Source organism: Lepisma saccharinum, chromosome 7 (assembly GCF_977018435.1).
Source record: "Lepisma saccharinum chromosome 7, izLepSacc3.1, whole genome shotgun sequence".
Classification (NCBI taxonomy): Eukaryota; Metazoa; Arthropoda; class Insecta; order Zygentoma; family Lepismatidae; genus Lepisma; species Lepisma saccharinum.
In genome coordinates, this window is record NC_139235.1 from 58,679,907 (window position 1) to 58,702,696 (window position 22,790).

Consider the following 22,790-nt stretch of genomic DNA (forward strand, 5'->3'; position numbering starts at 1 on the left):
GGTAAAAAGTTTCCCAAATACAACAAACATTGATTTACTTGAACAGGGTAACTTCCACAGTATCAAGTCTATTGATGAATTCACTCCACATGCCACAGTCTCCTCGATCTTGGCCTTCAATCTTCCACAATATCAAGTCTATTGATGAATTCACTCCACATGCCACAGTCTCCTCGATCTTGGACTTCAAGTTCACCAAGTCCGTAACTTTCTTGGGGGGACTCTGTGAAATGGTTATTTCGTAGGCGGATCCTTTATGTATTCTTTCCTATAACAACACTGAACAGTTACAGGATATTTTGTTTCCCCCAACCACAACACAGACATTACCTTTTCCTACACCATCGCCATTTTCACTGTTTTACTGTTTTGCTGCAATGAATGGTGGTACTTAGTGTTGCCAAGTGCATTGAAGAAATTTTTTGAGATGTTCTTGATGGTAATACTAACGACTTCTACTCCTCTTGCATAGAAACTTTTTTTTATGAACAACATTTATGGGTAAATAATATCTGGATATGCTGTATAATCTATTCAACAATATGTTCTCAAATTTTTATATTAAAGATTAAAAAGTTTGAAATTGTTTTATTAATTTAATAGTATGTATTAGTGTTTACATTTAATATGAGAAGGAAATAGGAACATTCTCTAGACATTGAAAATCTTGTGAGTATTTGACCACATGTAGAGCCACAGGTAAAATACAATGGAAATGGAAGTTTAGTGTTCGACCAGAATGGCTGCTAGGTCAAGAGTGAAGATAAAGCTTGTCAGAATGTGTGAGTAGCAGATTATATGTGTAGTGATGTTATTTCCATCTTACTTTTGTATATTATTCCTTCTGATCCTCTTTCCTTACATGCACTCCACACACACACACACACACACACACACACTCACACTCACACTCACTCACTCACTCACTCACTCTCTCTCTCTCTCTCTCTCTCTCTCTCTCTCTCTCTCTCTCACTCACTCACTCACTCACTCACACACACACTCTCTCTCTCTCTCTCACTCACTCACTCACTCACTCACTCTTATTACTTTTCATTTATTGTTTGCTTCTCTGTACTAAATAGAAGTTCTTAGCTCAAAATATTGAATTGTTAGAGAACAATGCTCCTAAGTAGCATTCATGTTAATTTTCTAATTATGTACAGTGTGCAGAAAGTCTGCTTTCCCCCTGCATATATTATTATCACAATGGTGGATCCTATCTTTTAGGAATCCAAAATATCCGTATGTGTCCCTGCATAGCTGATTGTGCCGCCAAGTTCTCTTGTGCATATTATCCAACCTGTTTGAGGTCACTTTCTGGAACACTGCTTGAACTGCATTTTTGAGCTCATCATTTATTAACTCTTTCATTGCTGAAAGTGCCTTCAATCGATTTTTTACAATATTGGTAATTTACTGAAAGCAACTGCAGTAGATTTCAAATAATCTCATTGCTGCTGATGTTGAGCGAAGTCGCACTTTAAGAAAAGCTTTGGTTCTGAACAAATGAAAAACATGTATCACCATGTGTATGCAATCAACAATGGCACCACTCAAAGTTTTGGCACCCTCTGATTTCAAGGAGGTAACAGAGTTAGTGGATGATATTGGTGTGCCCAGGATTTTCAAAAGGGGAAGGGGGGTTACATATACACTATTACATATTCTTTTTTTTTTTACTAGTTAGCCCTCCTGCCTTTCATGTTATTTTTTTTATGCGAATGCTAGACCAAAAGGAAGGGTTAGGACTAGAGGCACATATTTTTGGTAAATAAAGAAGCAAAATTTTGATACAAAAACTGAGAAAATTTCAGATTCAAAAGTGTTAAATAAAATAAAATTTGCTGTTATAGCAGTGAAAAAATCGGATCAAGACCGTATATAAAATGATATTTTTCTTTTAAAATTGTGAATATGATCTTAAATTTGATTTAAAAACTGCACTTATTACACAAAATAGACATATACTTTCTAATAGCACATTACCAGAGTACCAGAGTACTATTAAGTTTATTCCTGTGGAAAGGAGTGTGTCCATTTTTGCTTCTCAAATATTTACTTGACAATTAATAAATTTTCCATCAAGTACATAACACTCAGGATAATTCAAACTTGAGAAAGTGTCACATCAGTAAATAAACTCTAAATTTCATGTTTAAGAGTCTAGTTCACATTTTGCACTCCATTTCGCATTATTTCATGACAAGACATGGTTTGAAAATACACCTCACACCTTTCAGAAACATGAAAAATTAACACTACAATGTGTTATTTCACATTTCGTGTTTTCGTCAAAAATGGAATATGCGTGTCCCGAGTTATGACCCATAATATACCATACCCTCTTTCCCCATGGGCACACCACTGTGTCTACTTCAATAACACTGGAAATCTAACACCAAAGGGAAGCTTCCACCTGTGGTCCTTTGTTCAAAGAATAGTAGTGGTATTCATATAAGTACTTGAGAATACTTTTTGGAAATTTATGCAATTCTGAAAATATGAAAGCTGTATCAGCATCGAAAGAGTTAAATAACGTCACCTTCACACCTTCTCCCTGATGAAACCCCAAAATATGTTATCTGGTGTCATTAGATCAGGGCTTCTTGGTGCTCCTGCATCATGGAATTTTTTTTTGGGAGGGACAAAATTTTATACCAATTGTATATATATATTCACACAAAATTGGGGGGGATCCTATCGTTTGATTGACTTGTAAATTGATTTTGAATTCTGGTTATTGTGTATAGTTTTTGTACCTACCTGTGGGTTATCGCGGCGATAGGGTTTGAATGAAACACCACCTCTTATGCCTATAGAATCGGTTTGGATGGAGGGGGGGTTGGTTGGTATTCGCATTAATACAAGGTTAGTCGAGCAGACAAACTGTGCAGAATAAGGTTGACTAACAGTGGCAGTGAGCCTAAAGTATCTAAAGTAAACATATATTGCTTAAATATGTCTGTATTATACAGTGACGCAACCACAGGGGGCGGGGGGTCATTGCCCCCCCCCAACCTTTGACGGAAGTCAATTCTAGGGGGGCAAGGAGGGACAAACATTCACGGCCAAAGGCTCCTGCAAGGGGGGCACACACCCCTTTCGATTTCAAATTTTATGCAAATAAGAATAAATTTTGTAAATTTTTCGTGCTTGCTTCGCTCGCATTATCTGCTTTTCAAATTTTGTCAAGTTCAGAGCTGTAGCTAGGGGTGGCGGGAGTCAGCCATGGGCGCCGAATAATCTACAAAAAAAGTTGTAAAAGAGAGAATGCCATGGCATCCAGTAAAATTATTTGCACCCTATTAAATCAATATTGTTTTCAATTGGATATAAAAATTTTCTTCCGCGCTTCACTCGCAATCTTCTTGTTTTCTGTAATGTAATGTATTTAAATTGTAATTGTTGTATATTTGTATTGAATAAGCTTTGAATACGTATACAATTTAGTGTTAGCTTGTTGCATATGCATTTTCTTATTTTATGTCGTTTCATGTTGCATATGTGTAAAACATATGTTGTACATGAAAGTTACACATATATCTTTGGAATGCATTTCTCATTCATTTTCTGCCATTTGAAAATACAGTTTGGTGTTTGATTTCCATTATTAGGTAAAGTGAAATTGACAGTGTTGAAAAAATATTTCAAATAGTTTGTTCCAAACAAATGCTTTAGCACAGACTTCTACCACCTTTTTTCGTAATATATGAGGATTACTACTACTACTAATACAATAACTATGACTACTACTACTACTACAATAACTACTACTACTACTACTACTACTACTAGTAATAATAATGATGCCATTATTATTATTGGTGCGTGTGGTACTTGCGCCTCCCCAGACAAAAAAAATCTTGGTTGCACCTCTGGTATTATATTTTTCCGCAAATTTTGTCTGACAAAAATAATTTGAGTAATTAATTCTGCATAAACGGAAAGGGGGGGGGGCAAATGTTCTTTTTGGGGGGAGTGCATCATGGGCCTTGGGGGGGATGGGCACCCCTTGTCTGATCCAGTGATTCTTGAAGACTGCATTCAGACTGTGTCAACAGCCAATGCAAGGTGGGCTGGCAGCGTATCATGCTGAAACCAAACAATGTTCAGGGTTCCCGTGTCATGCATTTGTGAGATGAGCCAGTCTTTGATCATTTGGAGATAACACGTTATCAACAGAATCAATAAGGAAATATGGACCAAACAGATGCTTATAATGGCAATGAGTTGAGTTTATTTTAGAATTAGAAATATTTTTGTTGTCCAAAATTTCATTTCTTGTTTTTCTGTTCGTAATTACATTGAACACCCTGAAACCAATGTCATATAATACTGTGAATATGTAGCTAAAATAGCCATCTATATAAAAAAAATTAAAAAGAAATCATAGAAAAATACAACAAATAGATATGTAAATAACATCATGTTTTCTTTTTTCATAAGGAAATGTTTATAATGTCAACATTTTAGTTTTAAGTTGGAAAATGGGGAGAAATATGTGTGAGCATGACACTCTGAAACACTCTGAAACATAGACTATCAAGAGGTACAAACTGAGAGCAGTGACACCACAAACAAATGACAGCTACATAAGACCAGAAAGTGATAGCATTATCTTAGCCTAAAAAACTTAGGATTATATCCTATGGTGAGTGCGGTGCTCACATGTATTTGCCTCTAATGTCTAGGAGAGCCCAATAACTTGATGGCTTTGCAGATTTTTCTTTATTAGCACTGGTGGCTTGGTGGCCAAGTGCATTAAGTGGTCTTCAGTTATCACCTTCAGTATGGTGAAGTAAGTATTTCTTTTTATTTTATATTTCTTCTAGTAGGAGCAAACCAGCATTGACCTCTATTTGCAGGGAGAAGCAGATTCATTTGTGAACCATATCAACAGAACTGACATTCATATTTTATATTTATATTGGGTGTCAATTCAACACAATACAAGTAAGATTTAAATTCACATAAGCAACCTTAACCTCCTTGGAGATTGCTTTGTATTCAATGTTGCTGATTAGCATAAGAACAAATTTCTTTACTACAAAGTGTCAGAAAGACGGCTATGATATTCAGTCAATAATGAAGGTGAATGATAAAATCACTCATTTCTTAGTATTTCGCTTACGCTCCACACTGTACCGCTGCACTAGATTTTTTTGGGGTGCTACACTATTACACAAGAAACACACACTTTCTTCATCATTCCTCCAGTAGTTCTCACTAATGTCGTATCAGACACCCATCACGTTTCCTGTATTTATCTTCATTAGAATACCTTTTTTCAAAGGTAAAACCATATGTGCTCCTTACTTTGAGCAATGAACTAATCGTACATGTTCATTTGTCAGTAATTTTTATCCTATTTCTCATCACAAGTTTTGCAATAGTTTAAGCAAAATCCAGATCCTATATTCCTATTGTATCCGTCCGCCAGTGTCAGTTCTTATTTACCCATTAGATGGCAGCACCATGCAGATCTGCTCAAAATTATATGGATAGTTTAGATTGGCAGCTAATAGGTGGGGTTTTAGGCTTATCTCCTCACGGGGGATATCAATACTAATTGCACTTAAATATAAGGATTTTTCGGAGGCAAGATGGTTTTTAGGTAATAGCTGAGCAAAGTACGCAATCTGATACAATTTACTGAAACTTAAATAACAATTAAAAGAATTACCGAAATCTGTCATACAGTCTTGGCCACCAAACTTCCCAGGTTTCAGTCATGGCCTGTGCATGGGTGTTTTTTTTGAGTGTCCCTCAATCAATTTCCAGTCCAATCCAATCCTCATAGTTGCATTTAGCCAAAAATGACAGAAAAACTGTTCTGAATAACAGTAATACAAATACAAACAAAAAACGTTATTAGTACTGAAGACAGTGATTATTGATCGGAAATTGCAAATTATTTTATTGATGAAATTGCCAGCAGTTTAAAGCTTAGCACTCACTGAGATGTGGTAACAGAAAGCAACAGAATTCTGTTGTCTGCTTCTGTTGAAATCAAATGGTGTAATGCCCACTACAGCGAAACAAGCAGAACCGAAGCATTGAATTTTCATGCCAGAAGTGTGCAGGTTATCTTAAAGGTTATTGCTCACTGAGATGCCAGAAACATGTCTTCTCTGAATCTCAGTAGGCGTTAAGCTTTACTCATTCAATTTTTTTTAAATGATTGTCCTTTTATTATTCTTTTGAATATACATGAGTAAATTCTCATAGTCTTTTTTAAAAATACGTTTCTGTTAATCATTTCATACAGTCATCAAAGTAGTGAATGTAACATTCAGTTTCTGCATGGCAATGTTTTTGATATCTTAAAGCAGATCAGTTCATATGATGGCGCACCTAAGATACAACTGCCTGGAATATTCTTGGTTTAAGTCTGAAACTTCTCATAGGATTTTTAAATAAAAAATAAATTTGTATATCTCGAAAACTAATATATGTATATACTTCAAACGTGGTATTCCTCTGTAACAGCTCAATTTGTTACTGCCAAGCAATTGCTCAAACTGAAAAAGTTTTTTCTGAAATTATGTAATTAAAACAATCAAGCGGGGTCAACTTGAAACGCCAAATTACCTAAGTTGGTTAAAACACTCATTGAGACAATAAAGAAATACACGTATGTATCTCCTGTACATTCAAACATGATATTTAACAGTTATATATGTCGGAAAAACTTCTACTAACATAACTGGATGGTCCCATTCACACTTCTCTTCGAGCGAACATCTGAAGCATCCTTTCAATTTCAATAATTTGAAATACTCCTGTGAAACTTAAACAAATCAAATATACGTACAAACCTTTCTTAAAATGAAATTATTATGTAATTCGTTCTGTTAATAGTGAATCTCTAAAGTAGTTGCAGGTTAATAGTCTCGAAACGGAAAATAAATTACGCAAACTGTCAACACCACCTCATAACCATGCACAAGGTGAATCGAAAAGTAGATCTGTGCATCTAAGTGGGGAATTGCTATGAGAGTATCCGGCGTATCTAAATATTTCAAATGGTAAAGGGGATTGACTGACATATTTGATGAGTTTCATAATTTCAAACAAGTCTTGTAAGAAATATGTTTTGATTTAACCCTTGAGTACTCGTGCAGCATCCCGTAACACAGATACTTAGGTATTTTATTTATTTCGAAAAGACTAATTATAGTATGGTGGATTTTTTTGTTTTGTTGTATTTACAATCTATCTAGTGACACTTAAAGTATTTTTTGAATTATTTTTGTATCAAACAGGTGTTGTAAAGAAAAAATTACCAAATCGTTCTTTAACAAAATTTTTGCATGGAAAAAATATCTTAAACTTTAGGCTACCATAACTTTTTTTTTAATGCAGGGTAACATTGTAAAACTCCTTGCTGATCTGAAAAGACAGCTTTATTGGGAATTCATAAACATATATATTAACATATTTTGGCCTTTGTTACAACGCAAAAGAAATCGCTAAAGCATACCCTGCATTTTACATATAGAAAGAGTATAGTCTCAACAAATTTTGTTACTCGTAATAATTATTTACGCATATTGTAGGTTGAACATTTCAATATATTAACTAGGCCTATAATGTTCTTATTTTGTTTCACATTTTGGATATCAAAATTGAAATGAATGTTAAACTACAGAAATACATTTGTACATAAGAATACTAAGAAGTCAGCAATATTTTACAGTTGAAATGGTTGTATTACCTTAGTCCCATTCCAAGCATTCAGTACAAACAATTGATGAATGATCACTACAAATATCGTACCATACCCCGTTCGATTAAGAAATATTGACCCTGGCAGACCTTGTCAGCTCCTGCTCAGAATGTGTAGAATTAGCATTCTACAGGAAATGGTAAGAACACTGGCCTTTGGTAAGAGGTGACGAGAGGCCAAGGGAGTGTTTAAATACGTGCGCATGAGAGCGACACGAGGTCTTTTAATCTGGAATCATCGGAGAAGCAGGAGCTACTGGTCTTATTTCTAAACCGAACAGGGTAAGCTAGTCTACACCCATTCTGCCATTTGCATTGCTCACTTCAGTCTAGAAACGAATCATGAGTCTATTTTAATGTATAGTTAGATATTTGTACCTGCCCGTTCAGGGCTGTCTCTACCATAAACTAGTTCTAATAGTACATCCCTATTTAAGATCTCCCGCGGCAGAGGAACGCTACGTGGTGGATTGATGCGGGCCTTTTCATTTTCTTTTGGAAATGAAAAGCGTCAAAGACTTGTTTTCTTAAACAGACATGAAAATTGAAAGGATAGGCATCGTTACGTGTTGAGATGCTTGGGCTTTTCATCCATTTTACGGAATTGTGATGAAAATTAGAGCTACGTAGTGGAGTTGCGGAATTTTTTCATTTATTTCACTCTGAAATAAATGAAAATTGAAATTTGTTAAATAGCGACATGTCAGAATTGTTTTTTTCTCCGCGAATCTTTATTTTTGGGGAAAGCTGCGTAGCACGCAGTTTTAATGTTAATGATGGTTAATGTCGATAATCAGCTTTAATTCAGTCCTTACCCACCACACCCACCCAATAGGCTAATCACCCGCTGCATTAAAGCACATTACAATGCGGAGGAAACGAAAATAGAATGTTTCCTTTGGTAGCCACGGGCAATGAGGCAACAGCTCTGCGCCCTTGCTTCGTCGCGGTTTTCCGCGTCGATGCGATGTGGCATAAGGTACGTCCGTCATTCCGCGCGCCGGAAGGTTCGATGTCGGACATTCGAGTGTCATATTCCGCCCAGAATTTGGCCAGCCCGGGCACGTCTACCGACAAGCCCTTGTCATTCCGCTCCTAGTAACGCCGTGGTTCGCTCGAACCCGGTACCTTCGGTCAGGGCCTGATGGCTATGACAAAACTACCACCTGGGAAATTATCATCAATTCCCAGGATTTTATCAAAATTTTGAAAGTGGCATTTGATTTTGATGACCCTTGTCCTTGCAATAGTCTCTTGAAATACAATTTGGTATTTTTTTAAATGTAAATTTGGTGCGTGACTTATGATAGTTCGGCAATAAACGATACGACTCAATCACACCATGATGTGTGTACTTAGTGGGTCACAGCAGAGAGTATTGCTGAAGTTAATTGTGTTTTTAATTAATTAAAGTCCTTTAAAGTTTCAATTTCATATATATTTTTAAAACAGACCGTAACTTGTTAATGATCCGAAAAGTAACGCCGTTTGTGTTTATGTGTTTTAAGTTAAACTGTTAAAGATTATCGCAAGGAGGATATTTAATTTTATCACGTATAGTTTTGAAATGTACAAGGATCAGTGGTCGACTCACTCGTAATTTAAAATGACTGAAATCTCCTCGCCCCGAAGATGGGAGCCTTGGTACTAATGATTGTAGTGCAAATTGATAAGGAGATAGTCGAGAGAATACACGAGTCAGTCGCAGAGCATTTTTTATTTTTACCTTGTTTAAGGAATATTTTTTTTACTAAAGTAAAGTTAATATGTGAAAAAACGAAACGCTAATTATATTTCTAGGAATAGAGGAGCAATTATATGTCCGCTACTATACGCTGGCGTAAGTAGTAAGAGTGACGCTACCATTCGGCTAGAGTATAACCCGCTCGTTGATTCAATGTTCTAGCTAAGGGATAATAATAGGTGTTTTTAGTTGTACGCGCAGAAATACCGGTAGTGAAATATAAAAGAGTGCGCAAGTGTTTATATATATGTTTTAAGGAATAGAGGAGCAATGATGTCCGCTACTAAAGGTAGTAAGTGTGACGCTCCCTTCCATTAGTTTTAAGGTTACGTCTTCCCCTACGAATTAATTGTGTACACAGAGGTACCCGTAGCAAGAGGAATGACACTGTCATTGTAGCGCAATGACATAAGAATGACTTAGTCTGCATGACTTTTAGTTTGTTAAAACACCATAGTTAGGCGTAAGCCAACTTGTAATGAAAAGTAGAACGAGACGTAAGCGGTATTCAAGGCGTGGAGTATTTCACATATTAACGAGATTTTTTTGTTATTATCCATATATTTATTGTCTCCTTCAGCTATTTATTAAAGGATAGCTTAATATTCCTCCTTTTGCGTTTTCTAGCTTTGAATTTTAAATACCTTAAATTTCATGTGTATTTATATTATGATATTTATATTTCAAGTTACGGCATTCCTTAATGTTTAAATAAACATTCTTTAGCGTTATTCAACAGATTTCGTGTGGTTATTTAATCGCATCGCAAATCACTAAATCACTAAATAGCAATAAAAGTTAAAAAGGTTGTTTAAATTAAGGCAAATCTGGTTGTCATTTTTTTCATTAAATAACGATGAAGTATTGCGAATAGTGTAATCAATCAAGCCCTCCCCTTAGGTATAATCACGTTTACATTCCGTCAGCTTACGATAGGTTTAAACACGCAAGTTTAATCTCTGCACCAAAAGCACGATTCATTCGTTGTTTTCCTTTTGTTCCTTCGAACTCAGGATATGTGCAGTCGCAAGACTCAAGTCCAGGATTTTCCTCCCATGTAAGTCGCCAGATTTCCGTGCGTAAATTTTCACATTCGAGTTAGCGGAAGAATCATATCTTATTTCAGTCTCGGAGAGAGATAATTTGATGACACCTTTCTTTGTTGTAGATGAACTTTACACTCAGCTGGCGTCGACACTGAAATTCCTAGCCTCCCAAAGAGGTGAGAATAAGAGTCTTTTCAAGGGCGCTTATTTATGAGTTTTTCTCGTTCCTTCAGAATTTTCAAAAGTTCCCGAATGAAATTTAATTACTTCTTACAGATTAATTTCGTGTTAATCTTCGTAAAGTAGGTAATAGCGAGTAATTGTGCTTATATTTTAATCTCCCACACGTCATAGACTTTAGTTGAAGTAATATCATACGAAATCCTATAATTTTCTCCCGGCCCAGCGTCATGATGTTCATTTACGGTTCCGTTTCAATTTTTTTTTCCTAAGGCGACCATAAAAGTAGTTTTGTTTACCTTATTAGGCTAAAACCTCAAAAGAGTGGATTTAGACGCTTACAGTTGTCATGGGTCAAGTGTAATTTCTTACGCGGCGAGCATTTATGCTAAGTGACAAAGAAAATACACGGCGGGCTATAGCATGACGTAGAGTAGTTTTCCTCTTTTCTGTTTAACGCAATGCCTTATATTTTTTTTTTCCTTTATTCTCAGAACCGTAAATTTACTTCACAGATAGCCAAGAAATGTTTTCTAAATCAATAACCCAGTTTAGTTTCAGTTTTGAATTTACTGTTATCCTATTACTAATTTGGAACTTCATTTTAACTGTTTATTTATGCTATACGTCAGGCGTATGCAAGCGCAAACAAACCTTGACTAGTGAGCGCTAACAGTGCGTCACTATGTCGCCTTGATTTATTCATCCATTCTATTATGTACCTTTCGTAATTAATGATTTTAAGGTCATTGGAGCCATGTCATTTACTCTTTTATTTTACTTGTGGCTAGGTCCGTTTTAACAGCTGTGACGTTACCAAATTTTGGGTTAATTATTTTTTTTTCGTCAGTTCCTCATTTTTACAATGCTTTGACACTTCTGACATGATATTAATGGATTTCGTCGGGTTAACTTTCTGATACCAGGGGATATATTTTACACCATCTACATATTACTTTTATATATTTATCAATATTTAAACCTAGATATTTTCGTTCATTTTATTGTATAATGATCATGTCCCAACAAAGGGCATTTAGTGCCATGTCATAACTTTAGTTTTATATTGCACATTATTTTATATTTTGGGAGAAGCCAGGGGCTATATATATATATATACATATAATTTAGTCAATATATACATATATTACTTTTGAAGTCATATTTTCATTTTAATGGTGTTCCAGTGTTAAGGCGTCAAATTACATTTTCCGCCTTTTATTTTCTTTAGCCTTCATTCAAACTTTGTTTTATAATTTTTATCACTTATTGGGCAGTTTATTTTATTTTAGTTTACCTATCTTTACTCATGATTTTCACTTGCATATAGAAGACGATTCCTTTACACATTTTTTATATATTTTCAATATTGAATGACTGTGAGCAATGTAGTTTATTCCTATGTCCAACCTGTTTCCTCCCCTGTTCGGGAATTCCAAGAGTTCAAGGAATTTCGAAAAGTCCAGTGACTTTTTTGAGACCGGAAGCAGAACGCATTCCTGAAGGCTTTGGAGCTCACCAGCCTCCTGTGGTTTTCAGCGGTGTATGTCACGTAGCAGCACCGAAAATCCTACTCCAAGTGACATCCCAGGATCTGAACAGCGTCCGAAACATCAGAAGAAATGTCATCTTACAGAGCAACCCCCCCCCCCCCACGACTCTAACCCCCTTAAGAAGAAGCATGAACATCTTTCATGTACATCGTCCCCTTTTGCTCTGTAAGGCCAGGCAATGTCCTTCACCACATATTGGAACTTTCCGGGTACAGTCAACGACCCAAATGTGTTGAGACCCAGCCCTGTGGATCAGCAACCTGCCAGGCCACCTGTGACGTTTCATCCTACCAGTGGCCATAATTACTGTATGCAATGGCGTCTGCTGTGAACTTTCGGGGGCCTATCCTAACATCCCCCCAGTGTTCGCCATTGGACAAGGCATATTTTTGGGGCTTGGAACCGCTACTTGGAGTGGCTTCCCATGGACTACCCTGTGTTCGCCCGCCCCACGGCCCACGTCTTTTCATCTGACCTTTGCTGACCAGTATTCCGAAACTTTCCACACCGGGATTCGAATCCGGTCCCCCAGTGAAAATGATCGGTCAAGGACCATGTATGTCACAGAACAGTGCTTCGTACCCCAGGACTCCGGGGTTGGAATGTATTTGGACTGCCCTGCCGTCTCATTTCTCAGGTCATAGTGTGCACACATAGTGTGCTAAGAACGTCAGTGGCAAGTGCAAACATAACCTTCATCCATTTTTTAATCTTCGTGTGGTTGTGCGCAGTCCAGTGGAGTTTGGTGTTTACCACGGTCCTTTGCTCTCGCCTCGAACTGTCATCCTGATGAGGCGGAAGATTGCGAGCATGCGGCATTAAAGTTTCTCACGGATTATGTTCTGTGCTTATTTAGCACTTGTTCAGAAGCAAGTCGCATGTATCGCGTTACGATGCAGTGTGTTGAACTTTCCGCTGACTCCACGGACCTGCAAACAACACTTTATATCGCATGTTGACCAACCGTCAGCATTGTTGATTACTAAAGACTCTTCCAGCGTGTGGCTAATGTAAACATAGGACTTTCTTTCAGCTTTCAAGCTTGAGCTTAATTCTGTTCCATTTAATTTTCGGTGAAGGGTCTCCGACATTTTTTTGTTATTATTTTATTTTATGTAACTTTTTTTTTTCATGTAATAAACAAAAACCTTTTAAATTTTGGTGAATGGCAGAAGGTTCAATTTAAACTTTTCATGACTACAATTTCAATTTTAGAAATTGTCTTGCAAGAGGGGGTGTCGTACCATACCCCGTTCGATTAAGAAATATTGACCCTGGCAGACCTTGTCAGCTCCTGCTCAGAATGTGTAGAATAAGCATTCTACAGGAAATGGTAAGAACACTGGCCTTTGGTAAGAGGTGACGAGAGGCCAAGGGAGTGTTTAAATACGTGCGCATGAGAGCGACACGAGGTCTTTTAATCTGGAATCATCGGAGAAGCAGGAGCTACTGGTCTTATTTCTAAACCGAACAGGGTAAGCTAGTCTACACCCATTCTGCCATTTGCATTGCTCACTTCAGTCTAGAAACGAATCATGAGTCTATTTTAATGTATAGTTAGATATTTGTACCTGCCCGTTCAGGGCTGTCTCTACCATCAACTAGTTCTAATAGTACATCCCTATTTAAGATCTCCCGCGGCAGAGGAACGCTACGATATGACGTCCACATTTTTCACAATGTTTTCTGGTTGTTTTGTCTCTCGCCCTCAAACACAGATAGCAACGACCTCTACTGTTACCGTGTTGTCTGCGCTCAGGCTGAGCAGATTCTTCGATTCCAAGAAGGCCCTTTCCTCTTCTCTTCAGATGTACAGAGATGAAAGGAAGCCGGATTAGACTCTCAATCAGAGGTTTTATAAGTTCCAACGCCAAACTTTTCAGGAATTCTCGTCTTGTAGGTGGTTTAGCTGCAGTATTGTTGGACTTGTAAATGATTGAGGTGTTGACCAATCTCTGATAGGCGCAAGCCGATCAATTCCTCTTCGCTGCTGACGGTCTCTGATGTCATCAAAACGAAGGCATCGCATGAGAAAATGAAATGACTTTTTATTGTTAAATAGCCCTTTTGGACAAAGTCAATGTGTTCCTTTGGAGATACCTTGACTTTCCAACGAAACATATTATCTCCCACACACAGGTGACACTAAACTGTTTCCTATAAAGTATTGCATGCAATGATAAGAGCAATTGAACCATAAATGACATTCTTAAAGAAAGAACAAATGTAATAAGTCCAGTTTTATAGAAGAGATATACTGCAAAACATCATGTAAAAGGTGCTTCCTTTAGTTCCGCGCTTGCAAAACTGGGTGTGAAGATCACATAAAATTTCCTGCTCATCTAGCACCCAAACTGCACATCCTTGAAGGAAAATGCACAGAACCTTTTTTGTAGAGAATTTTATGTAGATTATTTTTCATCATAACCTCTTTTATTGTAAAGTGCTTTCCAAGCGAGATATTTGCAAAAACTTATTTTGGGCGCCATTTTTCAAAACTGGCGGCCAAATCTGGGGTGGTACAGGGGTGCAAAATTAATGTTGTTAAGAACCCTTTTAGAAAAATAATAAAATTTGTTCCAGCTTTCCCTGATTTTTTTCCTTATTGGACCCCCTTATTGACTGGCCTATTATCACCTGCACTCACTCACTTGAATGCAAGCTTTGCCTGGCTTATGCAACGGTTCTCTATATTGAGTTAATCAACATGATTCCGATGATCTTCATCAGTTGCAATATGCAGCCTTCCACTCTGTTCTTTGTCTAATCAGGATTGGCCCTACAAGTTTAAATGGGATTAGAACAACTATGTGCACCCACTGGGTATCAAATTTGGAACCCCTTAATTGCAGTGCAACAACATTACAACTATGCTGATGGGGAGACTGGTATCTAAGGAAAAATTGTAGAAGAATCATATTCTACGATGAAGGAAAGAAAATATAAATTTAATTGACTTCGTCTGTTTCTGTTTAATCATAATAATGCACAAGCCCAAGCTGTGCATTCATTGGAACATGAAGTAATTAAAATGTCATTGGCTTAAAAAAAAGTGTGAATGACCTTTCTTTGTTCAGATAAAACAATCTTAAGATATAGTGCATGCACATGAAAACTTGCGATGGAAGCACTTCAACTCATACGTTTGTTTAACACTCCTTTGCAATAAGCAATAATGTACATAATAAGTTTCTATTTGACCCATTCTTGTAAATACAAGAGATTCAAATAAGAAATAACTTGATTCTATCAATTTTTCTTCATGTTGCTTACTTGAGATTCATAACTAAGATGAGGTGGTGCGATTGACACTCCCTGTATTATTTTTTAAATTATCGAAAATCATATAAAACATAATTTTATGTATTTGCCACGCTTAATTTGGAAAACATTATGCCACTGTTTTCATGCATGCTTTTCGGAACTAGCAAATGATTTTTTTTTAAATCGTAATTTATACTTCGACATTAATTAATTAATGTGCAGAAACTACTGCATGTACTACACAAACATGGTCTATATATCCATATATATAATGCATAACATGCATTAAAATGATCATGAAATCTGTGATGTTAGTAGTGTTTGATGTAAATGGAGTGTCAAGTTGAAAAAAAAAGAATGTTTAGAGCCTATTTTCTTAGTTTCGTTTGTCTGGTTGCAGGCTAATAATTTTACTCTGGTTTTTATACATAGAGTGAACTAGATTTTTGTGCAGTAGTAAAATGCTGTTTACTCCATTTTCCATAAAAAGTTGTTTTTGAAATTGTCTTCATGTTAGATTATGTGTATTGGAACTGTAAAATGAAGCATATTTTACAGAAATAAAATTTAAAAATAACATTATTGACATGATGCATATTTTTTGTTTGCTGACTTACATGCTACAAAATGATTGCTACATGAGAACCATTGTAGGCAGGGTTATTAAAGGTCCAGGAATTTTAAATAAATTCAATTTCGGTTCAGGAGAGAAAATCAGCAAGTGTAAATGGGTTCTGGACCATAAAGAACCTTTTTGTCTAAAGTATTTCAATTCAGTTCAGGAACATTTTTCCATGTCAATTTAAATATGGTCCAGGAACTTTTTCCAGCTGAATTTAAATACAGTCCAGGAACCTTTTTTATGGTTCAATTTAAATAAGGTCCAAATTCTGTATTGAAATGAAACAATACTCAACTTGGACTGAATTTAAATTATGCGAGAAAAAAGGTTCTGGTCCTGTTATGGAACCCAATAGAACCCATTAGAATTTATGGGTTCCTGGACCTTTAACAACCCTGATTGTAGGTAATTCAAGGCCGATTTTTTTTTTAACTGAATCATCAGAGCGTATATTAATTGCCCACTTACACCATACATGTCTAGCATTGTTATTTTTAAAAAAAATATCTGAGGGTGACCCACTTGTTCCACCATAGTGGAGTAAGTGGACCACCTCACCTTTGGTAAATATTTTTTTTTTAAATACAAATTTTTTTAACTGTTTAGTAATCTCACCATGGTGAGAGAAGCAAAGGTTGGGAGAAAAATCTGGTCGGTGTTGGTTTTATGTCAAGTGTAATTCTGAATGTCGAATTATGCTATTTTTGTGGCCTCTTTACTCCACCTTCCCTCATATGATAATTTGAAAAAGAAGAAAAGTTGTCCGTTTCTCTGTGACAAACATCTAATGTGACCCCATTATTCTTTTCCAGATTAGAATTTGTTTCTAACAATGATATCTTTGCAACAATTGCAAGTGCTGAGTCTGAAGCAGACTGGATCAAGGAAGAAAGTTCACAAGATGGCTCTGGGCACCAAATGGTAACTGGTGTCATGTTAGGAAACATTTCTGTAGACGAGAACATGATCACCCAAGGATCTCCTCATGGATCAAGAAGGAGACCAGTTCACTTGAGGCAAACAAAGCATGGAAATACAAATATGGGTTCTGTGTCGGACAATTGTTATATTTGCGGACTTTGCAACAAAACGTTCCATCGGAAGATATTTTTCCAGAGACATAAGAAGTTACATGCAGGAACCTACAGATGTGATTTGTGCCACAAGTGTTTTCTCCAGAAAAGCGATCTTGTTACACATAAACGAACTCACAGTGGAGTGAAGCCATATATCTGTTTACTATGCAGTATCAATTTCAGTACTTCTTCAAGTCTTCATCGGCATGTGAAGAATAAACATTTACAGTAGACAAACGTTTGGAGTGAAGTGAAAGATTCCATTGGGGTTTTGAGGATTAAGCACTACTGTTATTCATTGCTAAATAATAAAGACATGAATTTTCAATTTTCTTGAAAAAAATCTGTGTTTTTTCCTCAGTTTTGCCAACTTTTATTGTGGAGTGGTTAGCACAGCATGTTATGAGGCCAGGGGTCATGGGTTCAAATCCTGACCTGTGCATGAGTGTTTTTTGTGGGTGTCTCTTCATCAATTTCATCATATTATCACTCATTGCCATCATTGTGATTAACCAAAAGTGACAGAAAAGTGACACTAAATAAAAAAAAAAATCAAATTTTTCTCAGTTTTAAGTGTTATTTTCCCCCAAGTTTGTATTTTCAAAGCAACAAACAAATGATAATGTCCAACTTTACTCTTAGCTTCTTGCACTCAACAGTGACATAATTCCCAATTTAATTGACATACAAGCACTTGGTTGTTCAGTCTTTTGTTAATTACAGAAAAAATGTCCAAAGAACTTTTCTTCTACTTAAAATCTGATGTTATGAATAAAAAAGTGTTAAATATCTCATTTGATTAACATATAATCAATTTCTGGCAATAATGTTTTGTATGTTATTGTGGCTGCGAAAATTAAAATCCCAAATAGGTTTTCATTATCAAATTATTGTTAATGAATGCACTATCATTAAACTATGCTAATGAGGCATCTCTCTGTAGAAGCAATCATTCCAGTCAAAATGTGAGAGCAGGGAATTCACAGCAGTAGTGTGGATGATTTGAATAGCCAGTGCAACTTTCAAGTTGACCAATGCTCCAATTTACGTGAGATCAGATTCACGTTAGGCCTACTTAATTTGCATGCTAACAATGGGAAATAAATTCTTGTCTACATTTGAATGTCCCTTGAATGTCACATTGTGTACTGCCAAAACCTAAGACTTTTAAAAAGCCAAAATGGAGTAAGTGAGGTGCTTTCTTGCTTGCTTGATTGATTGATTTGCTTTATTTTACTTTGCTTCTTGTGCCAATTTTGGCTAATTTGCGAAGATGGGGATGAGTGATGATATGACAAAATTGTTGAATGGACACTCTCAAACATCCATGTCCAGGCCAGGATTCGAACCCGGGACCCCTAGTGTCGTAGTGTGATGTGCTAACCACTCCGCCATGGGCAGGGGCAGCCTAACTGAGGTGCTCTAAAAGAAGTGGAGAAAATTGAATATGTAGACGTTTTTCTTTAAAATTAGAGAAAAGTGGAAGTCAGGGAAAAATGCATTATCAAACGTAAAAGCTAGTTTTTCATGCTTCATTATTAATATTATTATTTGGAAGCAGAGTTTTTAAAGTAAGCGGTTGCCAGATGTTATATACTACCTTTTGATCACCTCACATTTGCTCTTCCCTCTTACTTGAAGCAAGGAATTCATGAAGAGCATAAATATTCCAGAAATCTACTTTTATATTTTATAAGGATATTCTAAATCTAGCAATACAGTTGAAATAGAAAAAAAAAACCACCTTACAATGGATAAGTGCCTTCCTTGTTTGGCTTGCTGGTAACCATCCCTACCCCATATCCACGTACAAAAATTAATTCTAACAAAATATGAATCACACCAAACTATGTTGTTTTAAACTCTTGTGAAACAACCATGGTAGTGGACTCTTCCATTAACATTGTAGAGAAGATTGACATAAGCAATAAAACTGAAAATAATATGTACTCTTTGTTAGATTTTGTCTTGAATTTCATGCACTTCACTACAATTGGTGTAGCAGGGTGCAAACGTTCCAGTTCAGTTAAATAAAAACTGCTTTTTAGAAATTGCTTGAGCATAAGTTCAGTGGATAATCTGTAGAGGCATGCATATTTTGTTTTTGACGAAAACTGAAAATGTGAAATAACACATTATAATGTTAATTTTTCATGTTTCTGAAAGGTGTGAGGTGCATTTTCCTACCCTGTTTTGTCACAAAATAATGCGAAATGAACTGCAAAATGCAAAATAGACTCTTTTAAACATGAAATTAGAGTTTATTTACCAATGCAACACTTTCTGAAGTCAGAATTATCCTGTGAGTTATGCAATTCATGGAACATTTATTAATTCTGCTGTAAATATTTGAGAAGCAAAATTGGACCCATTTATACAGGAATAAACTTAATATTCTGGTAATGACATAAATGCTATTAGAAGGGATATGTTTATTTTGTGTAGTAAGTGCAGTTTTTAAATCAAATTTGAATTATATTCACATTTTTTAAAACTAAAATGTCATTTTATACACAGCTTTTTCATCGCTATAACAGCGAAATTTTATTTTATTTACCACTTTTTTACCCGAAATTGACTCAGTTTTTGTACCGAAATTTAGCTTTTTTATTTATCAAAAATATGGGGGTCTAATAATCTGCTTGTCAAAATTAGTTGATGATATGTCTAGTGGACATATTACTGTTTTCCAGTAGCCCTTGTGCTGTTAGACATTATGTTGTGGAACGTTAATGCATTATCACTCAAGATATTTTTGTTTTAATACTGAAACATGTCAACTTAAAAGTTTGAGCATTATGTTGAATTCATACTAAAATATTCTGCTATTTAATCACTATCAAAGTTTCAAACGCTGTTTTAGAAGCATCCCCTGTTGGCATAAGAGCACTTATTCATTCACTCTGATGGAAGTGATGCATTGTAACAAATATGGCCATGTGACAGAAGTTGGAAATAACGTTGTGTTCCTTTTCCTCAGCCACAGAATGAATCATATGTTTAATTACATATGACTGAAAATTGTACCCTCTAGTATGGCTACGTATTTTATAACATTAGACTAATGCGGGTGAGCACACATACTCAGACACACTACACACACACACACACACATGTATCTGGTACTTTCACATGGTTTAACTTTAACACATCAGAATACCATTATCATTGATTTGTATAACATGAACTAATTTTTGATATTTTTTTCTGCACACTTCAACAATCCATGTGATTTCTTTAGAAAAGAGAACTTTCCTATTTTTGGAGATTTTTCCCATTATCCTCTTGTATTTTTATATTTCCTTTGATAATCATCATTAAAATTTCAGTACAGTTTGTTTCCTTTACTGTCACACACAGTTCATTGAAAAAGGAAATTCTTCTGAATGTAATGTAATAATAAGTGTATGTATATAGCTGTAAATTTAGGTGTGTAATCGATTATTTTAAAAGCATGAACTTGATTATACCTTGATTATGAGGAAATTAAATTAATGTACTGGGAATGTAAATTGAACATCATTAAACTTCTAGAATTATTGTTGTTTTAAAGTTTGTAAACTGAACAATTCTGTAACAATAGCAAATGTGTTAATATTAATTATTAGGGCTAGGATTTTTATTACTTAGCATATTTTTTTTGGTAAGGGTGATGTGTTCCCTAAATATATAGAAATTCATATTGTGACAAAACTAATTGAATTAAGGTGCTTTTTAAGAGTATATTTTGGCACATTTGGCCATTTCTACGTGATAAAGCATATTTTGATGGATATTCGGTCATTGTCAGCATATTCTCGCTTTTTGAAGAAATATATAGTCATTTTCCAAGTGGATTCATTCTTACTCCCATGTTCATTCAATGATTTTTTTTTGGACCGCACCAAATTTTTTTCATTTTTATTTGAAAATTTACAGAAAGTATTCATTGTGCATTGCAACTCAGGACTCATAAAGTGAACTAAAAATAGTATGTATGTTAAAATAGCATATGTTAGATTTTGATGTTTGAAACAGTCCAGTTATAAGGGCATATTTTTCAGATTATAGTGCATATTTGTAAAATTTTAAGTCATAAGAGCATATTTTATTCAGCATATTTTGGTAATTTTTAGGTCATAAAATCCTAGCCCTACTAATTATATGTGTAAGAAATGTACAGTTTTGCACATACTTAAAACTGTAATGTTGAAATTTTGTAAAGGAAACTGGCAGTGGAATATAAGGACATGCATATATGTATAAAACACTTGATACATTTAATTATTTTTTACCATCACCATCACTTCTGGCTAGTATGCTATTATACAGTGCCTTGCCTTCAATTGTTTATTGTGCTGGTTGACCAAGACCCACTTAGTAGCTGGAAGCATGCCACTTGCAGGTGAAATCAGATGTACATTTTCCCTCAACTTATTTGCAAAGCAAATTTTGAAGCTTTCCAAGCTGAGGTTTCATCAAGTTTCTCTTTACTAAGCGCACTGCAGAAACTGCAATAAAGCTAAGTCTGATGAACACCATGTTATCCAAGAGTCCCGGGTTCGAATCCTGGCTCAGACATGGGTGTTTGAAATTTCATCATATCATCCCTCATCTACATTTTTGCAATTAGCCAAAAGTGGCACAAGAGCGAAGTAAAATAAACTGAAGCAATCAAACATGTTATGATAAACAGATCCACACCGTCACAATGTGGCACTTCTCTGTCTGTCGTGAATGTCAATATTTGCTTTCATGTGGTTAGATGTGTTGTGTTGAAGAAGGATTTATATTCACTTCTCTTTAGTTTGTTAGGTCACAAGTTGTAAATCGATATGTGTTTTTTGTAATGCTGCAATATGCATACATTTCACAACAAAAATGTTCATTTATGTGAAAATAAAGTCATGCAGAAGTGTGACGAGGCGATTTTTAAGGAAACTTTCTCAAAAGATGTGAAAGAAGGTGTCACAGTACAACAAAAATATATTCAACATCTTCTGTGAAAAAGGTGCATCATTACTTGTAACCGTGAAATAATGTAATTAAAATAGATCAGTTCAGAGGATATGTTTATCCAATTTCTCCAACAAATGACTTGCTTCCAGCTGCTAAGCAGACTACATTAAAGTGCACAATAACAAATGAAGACACTGTAGAATCATGAATTTTTTAGGTAAATGCAACATGTAAATAATTTGCAGTTAGTGGCTATTTTAATCTCAAAATATTCTGCTATTTTATATATATATTCACTGTTGTTATTAATTATGAGTGATGCATTTATTCACAATAATGTACAATTTTCTGAAGTTCGTTACATGATTATCATCCCTATCAGTGTCAAATTATTTGTGGAAGACATGCTCTTTATAAACATTATTCTAATAATATCTTCTTACACCATATAAATGTATAGAACATGTTCCTTCCCATTGCAGAAAGACAGAAAAAGTATAAAATTCTTAGCATCTTAGCTCATTCATTAGGGCATCTGACTACCATGCGAGATACCCAGGTTCGATCCCTGGCGGGGGACAACCGGGATTTTTTTCACCTATTCAAGCAGCTCCAGCACCCACCCAGCGTTGCATA